The sequence below is a fragment of the Bubalus bubalis genome, chromosome 16 (genome assembly GCF_019923935.1).
Source record: "Bubalus bubalis isolate 160015118507 breed Murrah chromosome 16, NDDB_SH_1, whole genome shotgun sequence".
Taxonomy (NCBI): domain Eukaryota; kingdom Metazoa; phylum Chordata; class Mammalia; order Artiodactyla; family Bovidae; genus Bubalus; species Bubalus bubalis.
This window is the reverse complement of record NC_059172.1, coordinates 32,773,664-32,781,278: the sequence shown is the minus strand read 5'-3', so window position 1 is coordinate 32,781,278 and position 7,615 is coordinate 32,773,664.

Sequence of the window (7,615 nt, the reverse complement as noted above, 5' to 3'; positions counted from 1 at the left end):
CTAATTATCACCCTGCTTGTTTAACTTACATGCAGAGTTCAGTTCAGTTCAGTTCAGTCGCTCAGTCGTGTCCGACTCTTTGCGACCCCATGAATTGCAGCATGCCAGGCCTCCCTGTCCATCACAACTCCCGGAGTTCACCCAGACTCACGTCCATCGAGTCAGTGATGCCATCCAGCCATCTCATCCTCTGTTGTCCCCTTCATGCAAAATGCAAGGCTGCATGAAGCACAAGCTGGAATCAAGGTTGCTGGGAGAAATATTAATAACCTCAGATATGCAGATGATACCACCCTTATGGCAGAAAGTGAAGAAAAACTAAAGAGCCTCTTGATGAAAGTGAAAGAGGAGAGTGAAAAAGTTGGCTTAAAATTCAACATTCAGAAAATTAAGATCATGGCATCTGGTCCCATCACTTCATGGCAATTAGATGGGAAACCAAAGGGAACAGTGACAGACTTTATTTCAGGGCTTTCCAAAATCACTGCAGATGGTGACTGCAGCCATGAAATTAAAAGATGCTTGGTCCTCGGAAGAAAAGCTATGACCAACCTAGACAGCATGTTAAAAAGCAGAGACATTACTTTGCCAACAAAGGTCCATCTAGTTAAAGCTATGATTTTTCCAGGAGTCATGTATGGATGTGAGAGTTGGACTGTGAAGAAAGCTGAGTGCCAAAGAATTGATGCTTTTGAACTGTGGTGTTGGAGAAGACTCTTGAGAGTCCCTTGGACTACAAGGAGATCCAACCAGTCAATCGTAAAGGAAATCAGTTCTGAATATTCATTGGAAGGACTGATGCTGAAGCTGAAACTCCAATACTTTGGCCACCTGATGCGAAGAACTGACTCACTGGAAAAGACCCTGATGCTGGGAAAGATTGTAGCCGGGAGGAGAAGGAGATGACAGAAGATGAGATGGTTGGATGGCATCACCGACTCAATGGACATGAGTTTGAGTAAGCTCTGGGAGTTGGTAATGGACAGGGAAGCCTGGCGTGCTGCAGTCCGTGGGGCTGCAAAGAGTCAGACATGACTGAGCAACTCAACTGAAGTAAAACCATGCATATATAGAAGAAAACAAGTGTGAATTCCTCCATAACCAAGGGGTGGATAAAACTTTTCTAATTATGACTCAAAATCTAGAAGCAGTAAGCAACAAGGGAAAAAAGCCAAAATCATGATATATAAAGTAAGAGACAGATGACAAACTGAGTGAAATATTTGCAAGTTACATCATAGAGTTGATTTTCCTAAAACATAGAAGGCATCTAAAAATTGAAAAAGAAAAAAAAAATAGCAATCCTATGGAAAAATGGGCAATAGATGTACAGTCAATTCTCAGAAGAATTACAAGTAGCCCTTAAACACATTAAAAGTCATTTAACCTTGCTATTATTTCCCCCAAACATTGGCAAAAATCCATCCCAGACATTGCAGTTCCAGTTCTAGAAGTTCAATTTGGGCCTCTTTAATAACTCTCACATTACTATTTAATGTGATTGATCCTTCCTCTAGTGTTCTGAACTTAAGAAATATAGTTATAGTAACTATTTTCATGTCTTTGCTATTCTGTATCAGTCCAACTGATTGATTTTTCTCAGCATTATGGGACATTTTTTTCTGTTTTTTTTTTTTCATGCCAATCTTTAGTTTGATTCCAGACACTGTGATTTTTTTTAACCTTATTGGATACTAGATATTTTTGTTTTCCTGCAAGTATTCTTGAGCTTTGTTCTGGAACCCAGTTAAATTATTTGAAAACAGCTTGGTTTTTCTGGGTTTTGTTTTCAGGATTTGTGAGGTGAGACCAAAGTGGCCTTTGACCCAGCACTAATTATTCTCCTCTACTGAGACAAACCTTTGACTCTTCTACTGCATCAAGAAGCCGGGGCTAGGGAATTTCATTGAGAATATGCAGGTGACTACCTGCTGATCAGACACAAGCCACCACATGGAGGCGGTAGATTGCTCCTTGGGCTTATGAGCTCTGACTCTGGGAAAGTGAAAACACTGCGGCCCTTTTGATGGAAGCTGTAGTTTCAGAACACTCCCACAAAGGAAGTTGAGTCGCAAGATTTATGACTCTACCCTCAGGTCTTTATCTAAGTGTCCAGGTTCTGGGAGTGAGCAGGATTATCATACCATAAAATGCCTAGGCAGCAACTGAGAAAAACAAGTTGTTTTCCTCAAAAGTTGCTTTTCTCATCACAATAGACTCTGTGATGCCTAGGCATTAATCTTTAAGGATAATTATACACACTGTCTGGACAGCAGAGCTGTATCAGGCCAACTAGCAGGGTTTTAGTCACTGAGTACATGAAATATAGGAGCAACACAAAAATGTCAATCAACAGTATCATCAATAGACAAATGATAGCTTGAAATGCACTTGTTGTGGTCCAGTCAAAAGTAATCAGAGTCCTTAGATAAAGCCAACATTTTTGATTAGGTGAGATTACAGAACTCTTGTCCCCCCTAGGGCCACCTTCTATAAATTTGTCTGAACTTGTCCAGAATTTTTAATATACATGCGAAAGGTGGTGCTCTTTATAGCACTCATACCTCCTTTTTTGGTCAGTGAGTAATCTAAAGCTAAACAGTTATCCAAAACCATCTGCGCTAAAGAATCACGTTGGGGGACTTTCCTGGTGGTCCAGTGACTAAGACTCTACATTCCCAATGCAGGGGGCCTGAGTTCGATCTCTGGTTGGAGAATCAAGATCCTGCATGCCAGGACTGTGTAGCCAAAAGTGAAAAAGAAAAAAATCATCCCCACAGGCCACTAACTTGGGAAATAGCCTTTGTGGAGCCACGTAACATGCTCAACAATTGCAGTAACCCAAAAAATGAGCCCTGATTTCTGCCCTACCGAAGGGCTTGAACTGGATGATTGTGGAGTCCTGGGTGGTGACTGTGGGGAAGGATCCCCTCGAGTGCTGGAGGGAGGTGACCCTGTGGCTGTTGTCCTGGTGGGTGGGGGAAAGGGTGGTGATGCATCCACAGCCGCAGAGGGGTTCCTCCTAACAGATATTTAAACTCACTAACTCGCAGGAGGACCCATAATGTGGAATCTAATGGGTGTGTTGAAGGCAAGCAACTAAGTCAAGTGTTTAGGAGCCCCCGTAGGTTGTGAGGCTAGACACGTGCACGGTGGGGAGCAGCCCGTCAGTCAGAGTACTGCCTCACCCTGAGCAGCAAGCAGTGCAGGAAGCAAGGGCTCCGGGGTAAACACCAAGTTAAATCTGCAAAATGCCGCTCAAGGGAGTCGGCAGCAGGAAATTTAGATAAACAGTCAAGTACCAGGCAGTACTCACAGTCTTCATCGCCATGTCTTCCCTGATGTCATCTCTGCTATTGTGGAAGGTTCCAGAGGAAGTAGTCAGGGTTGGGCCCATGAGGGAAACACCTTGTCAATGATTGGGTGGGGCTCTCCTCCAAAACGTGGGTGGCTTCCTCCACAACTAGTAAAGGTTGGAAGCCCATGGGTAGCCTCGGTTTAGAGAAAATTTAGTTATATGCTCACAACAATTCAACGCTTGGCCCTGTATTGCCAGAGATGGGTCTGAACTGCATAAGCCTATTAGCCAATTAGAGATGAAATTGGGGCACTGAAATGGCCAGTGGCTGCAGGTCAGGACGTCGAGTGACCATTTGGGCAGGGACAGTGGCCTTTACACATATGTACCCCTTAAGATAGAGGGCTTGAATCCCTCGGCTAGTGTCTGCACCTGGTGGCGATCTGGGCGCAGCCCCTCTATAGCTATCATCCCCCATTCTAGGGTGCCATGTTGTCCTGGTAAAGCTGGCTCCCCAAGTCCGACCCTTGGCACAGAGGGCCCAGCTGCTGACCTCCCCAACCTGCACGAATCTAGAGGAACTTTGCTTGGCTCCAAGTGAGACAGGCTGGGACCTGCGATCTCTGCCAGAGTACCTGCACCTGGACAAACGTCTCCTTAAGCAATAGGATACAAAACAGCCACAAGGCACAGGTGATTAAACAACTGCTCGCATGCGCCACTGGGGCAATTTTGACCGCTCTCCTACCTTCCTGGGGCAGCAGTAATGAGTATCCACCATGTTTGATGTGACGGGTCAGAGATGAAGGACTGTGTATGACCCTTGCACACGGCCCTCCACAAAGTGCGGATCCTTGCACCAGGCACCCTCAGAGGGCTGGAAAGCCCACCCAAACTACACCTCCAACCCAGCTCCCACCCCTACCCTCACCCTATTTAAGGGACCAGCTAGCTCTCTGGAAAAAGAGAGCAAGAGCACCTGCTTCCTATTGCTGCCTCCGTGTGCTGTAGCTTAAGCCCTATCAAGTCCTTGCCTGAAATTCATGTGGCCTCATCAATTTCTATTGATTGAAGAGTCCAAGCGTCCAGGTCCGTAACACTAGGACCTGAGCCCTCGCCCTGGTTTCTGCCTGGAGGAAAAAGGCAGAGCCCTTTCATCCTGGTTAGCTCACCTTGCCAAAACATGGGGGATTTTCACATATGACCATAGCCCATCACCTCCAGAACTGACACCCAGGAGGGTCTCCTTTAGAGAATAATTGGAAACACACCCATCTCAGACTGGGGCCTTTAGTTGGCTCCTGAGTCTCTGTAGGGAGCATCTGACCTTTAACAGCACTGATGATTTAGGGTAGGGATTTCCAGCAACCAGCAGCAACATTGCTGCTAGCACTGGTTTCTTCCCATAGAGACTGAGTAGGATGGAGAGAAAGTTAGTATGCCATTCACAGCTCCAAGACATTGAATAGGGATGCAAACTGTTCCCACCATCCTATCCTCCTTGTCGCCAATTGTGTTGAGAAGAACAAACTGGTATATTGAATTAAGAATGCTATGCTATGCTATGCTAAGTCACTTCAGTCGTGTCCGACTCTGTACAACCCCATAGACGGCAGCCCACCGGGCTCCCCCATCCCTGGGGTTCTCCAGGCAAGAACACTGGAGTGGGTTGCCATTTCCTTCTCCCATGCATGAAAGTGAAAAGTGAAAGTGAAGTCGCTCAGTTGTGTCCGACTCTTAGCGACCCCATGGATTGCAGCCTAACAGGCTCCTCTGTCCACGGGATTTTCCAAGCAAGAGTACTGGAGTGGGGTGCCATTGCCTTCTCCATGAATTAAGAATTGGCAGATTATAACCCTGACCTGCTCAATAAGGAGGCACAGCCATCTGCACGTGAGTGGCAGGTGGCTCCCTCAGCAACCCAGCTGTCACCTTCAGGAATTTAAACCCATGGGGGTTTGTTTGGATTGAAAACCAAGTTTCAAAACACTCATGCAAAGAGGGTTGTGGTTGTTGTCTCTAATTATATCTGACTCTTTGTGACCCATGGAGTGCAGCATGCCAGGACAAGCATGTCATGTCCTTTATTATCTCCCATTTGAGTTTGAGTTTGCTCAAACCCATGTCCACTGAGTCAGTGGTGCCATCCAACCATCTTATCCTCTGTCACTCCCTTCTCCTCCTGCATTCAATCTTTCTCAGCAATCAGGGTCTTTACCAATGAGTCAGTTCTTCGCATCAGGTGGCCAGAGTATTGGAGTTTCAGCTTCAGCATCAGTCCTTCCAATGAATATTCAGAACTGATTTCCTTTACAATTGACTGGTTGGATCTCCTTGCAGTCCAAGGGACTCTCAAGAGTCTTCTCCAACACCACAGTTCAAATGCATCAATTCTTCGATACTCAGCTTTCTTTATGGTCCAACTCTCACATCTACACATGACTTCTGGAAAAACCATAGGTTTGACTAGATGGATCTTTGTCAGCAAAATAATGTCTCTGCTTTTTAATATGCTGTCTAGGTTGGTCATGGGCTTCCCTTGTGGCTTAGCTGGTAAAGAATCCACCTGCAATACAGGAGACCTGGGTTTGATCCCTGGGTTGGGAAGATCCCTTGGAGAAGGGAAAGGCTACCCACTCCACTATTCTGGCCTGGAGAATTCCATGGACTGAATAGTCCATGGGGTCAAAAAGAGTGAGACACGACTGAGTGACTTTCACTTTCAGGTTGGTCATAGCTTTTCTTCTGAGGAGCAAGTGTCTTTTAATTTCATGGCTGCAATCACCATCTGCAGTGATTTTGGAGCCCAAGAAAATAAAGTCTGTCACTGTTTTCATTGTTTCCCCATCTATTTGCCATGAAGTGATGGGACTGGATGCCATGATCTTAGTTTTCTTAGTTGAGTTTTAAGCCAACTTTTCCCTTTCACTCTTCCACTTTCATCAAGAGGCTCTTTAGTTCCCACTATGCCAAGTTGGCTTCCTAAGCAACCTACCTCTTTTTTTTTTTTTTTTTTAATTGAAGTATAGTTAGTTTGAAACTGCTAGGTGGTGTTCTGGGGGCTCTGAGGAGCTCTGGTCCTTTGTGTTTCAGTTCAGAAAGACTTCAACAAGAGGCAAAGAAGATAGACAAGAAATGATTTATTAGAATAGGATGATTTTGAGGCTTACAAGCAGGAGGGTGAGAGGGTACTACACCCCAAGAACTTAGTGGGCTACAGTTTACAATCAAAGAAAAAGTGGGGAGGGGGAAAAGACCACATTCTTTCTTGCTCTTGAATGAATGCCATGCTTCCATCATCAGCTTCTCCTCCACGTCAGGTGGGGAATTTTCTTGTCCGTATATGGTCAAGACAGGACTGTATTGGCACAATGGAAATGAGCCAAAAGTGGTAACATGTATGCTTTGGCATATTTCAAGTTTCAGTATAACGTCACCCTTTCCTTATGTTTTTGTTTTTAATGTGTCCAGAGGAGCATGTCCTAGGAATCCTTAATTTACTGAGTTTCCTGGACAGGGTGTGGGTCTCATGCCATCATTGTTTTATTGTTTGGGAGCACGTCTCATACTTCTGTTGTGTTGTTTTGTTACTAAGTAAGCCTGCTTGGCTTTGCAATTAAACAAACCCGCTTTCTTTAGTGATCATTAACTTATAGGGATCTCCCATACTTTTTCTTCACTTACATCCCTTAGTGTGATTAACTATTTAATTAACTACTTTGTCCCTTTACTCTGTCCCTATCAGAAGTCAAAGACAAATATATGATATCACTTATATGTGGAATTTTAAAAAGGATACAAATAAACTTATTTACAAAACAGAAATGGACAAGCTCTTTTACTCAGAGAAGACTTAAAGTTACTTCTGCTTCAGGGAAAGACCACTGAATCACTCTAAATGGACCACTCTAAATGAAATTCTCAGGTTGGAGTTGTCTTTTTTTTTTTTGTCATTCAAATAGCATGAAGAGGTTGTTTGGCAAGGGGTTTTCCCTGGTGTTCCAGTGGTTAAGAATCTGCCTTCCAGTTCAGGCAACATCTGTTCTGTTCCTGGTTGGAGAACTAGGATCCCACATGGCTCAGGACAACTAAGTCCAAGCACCACAACTACTGAGCCCAGATGCCTCACTACTGAGCTCGCATGCCACAACTAGAGAGAAGCCTGAGCATTGCAATAAAAGGTGCCCAGCTAAGACTGACACAGTAAAAAACAAATTAATTTTTTTTAAAAAAGTAGCTTTGCTTCCAAATTCTTTTTTCTTTTCTTTTTAAAAAATGCTTCCAAATTCTTGGTGGCAATGTCCTCTCCCTCCCACA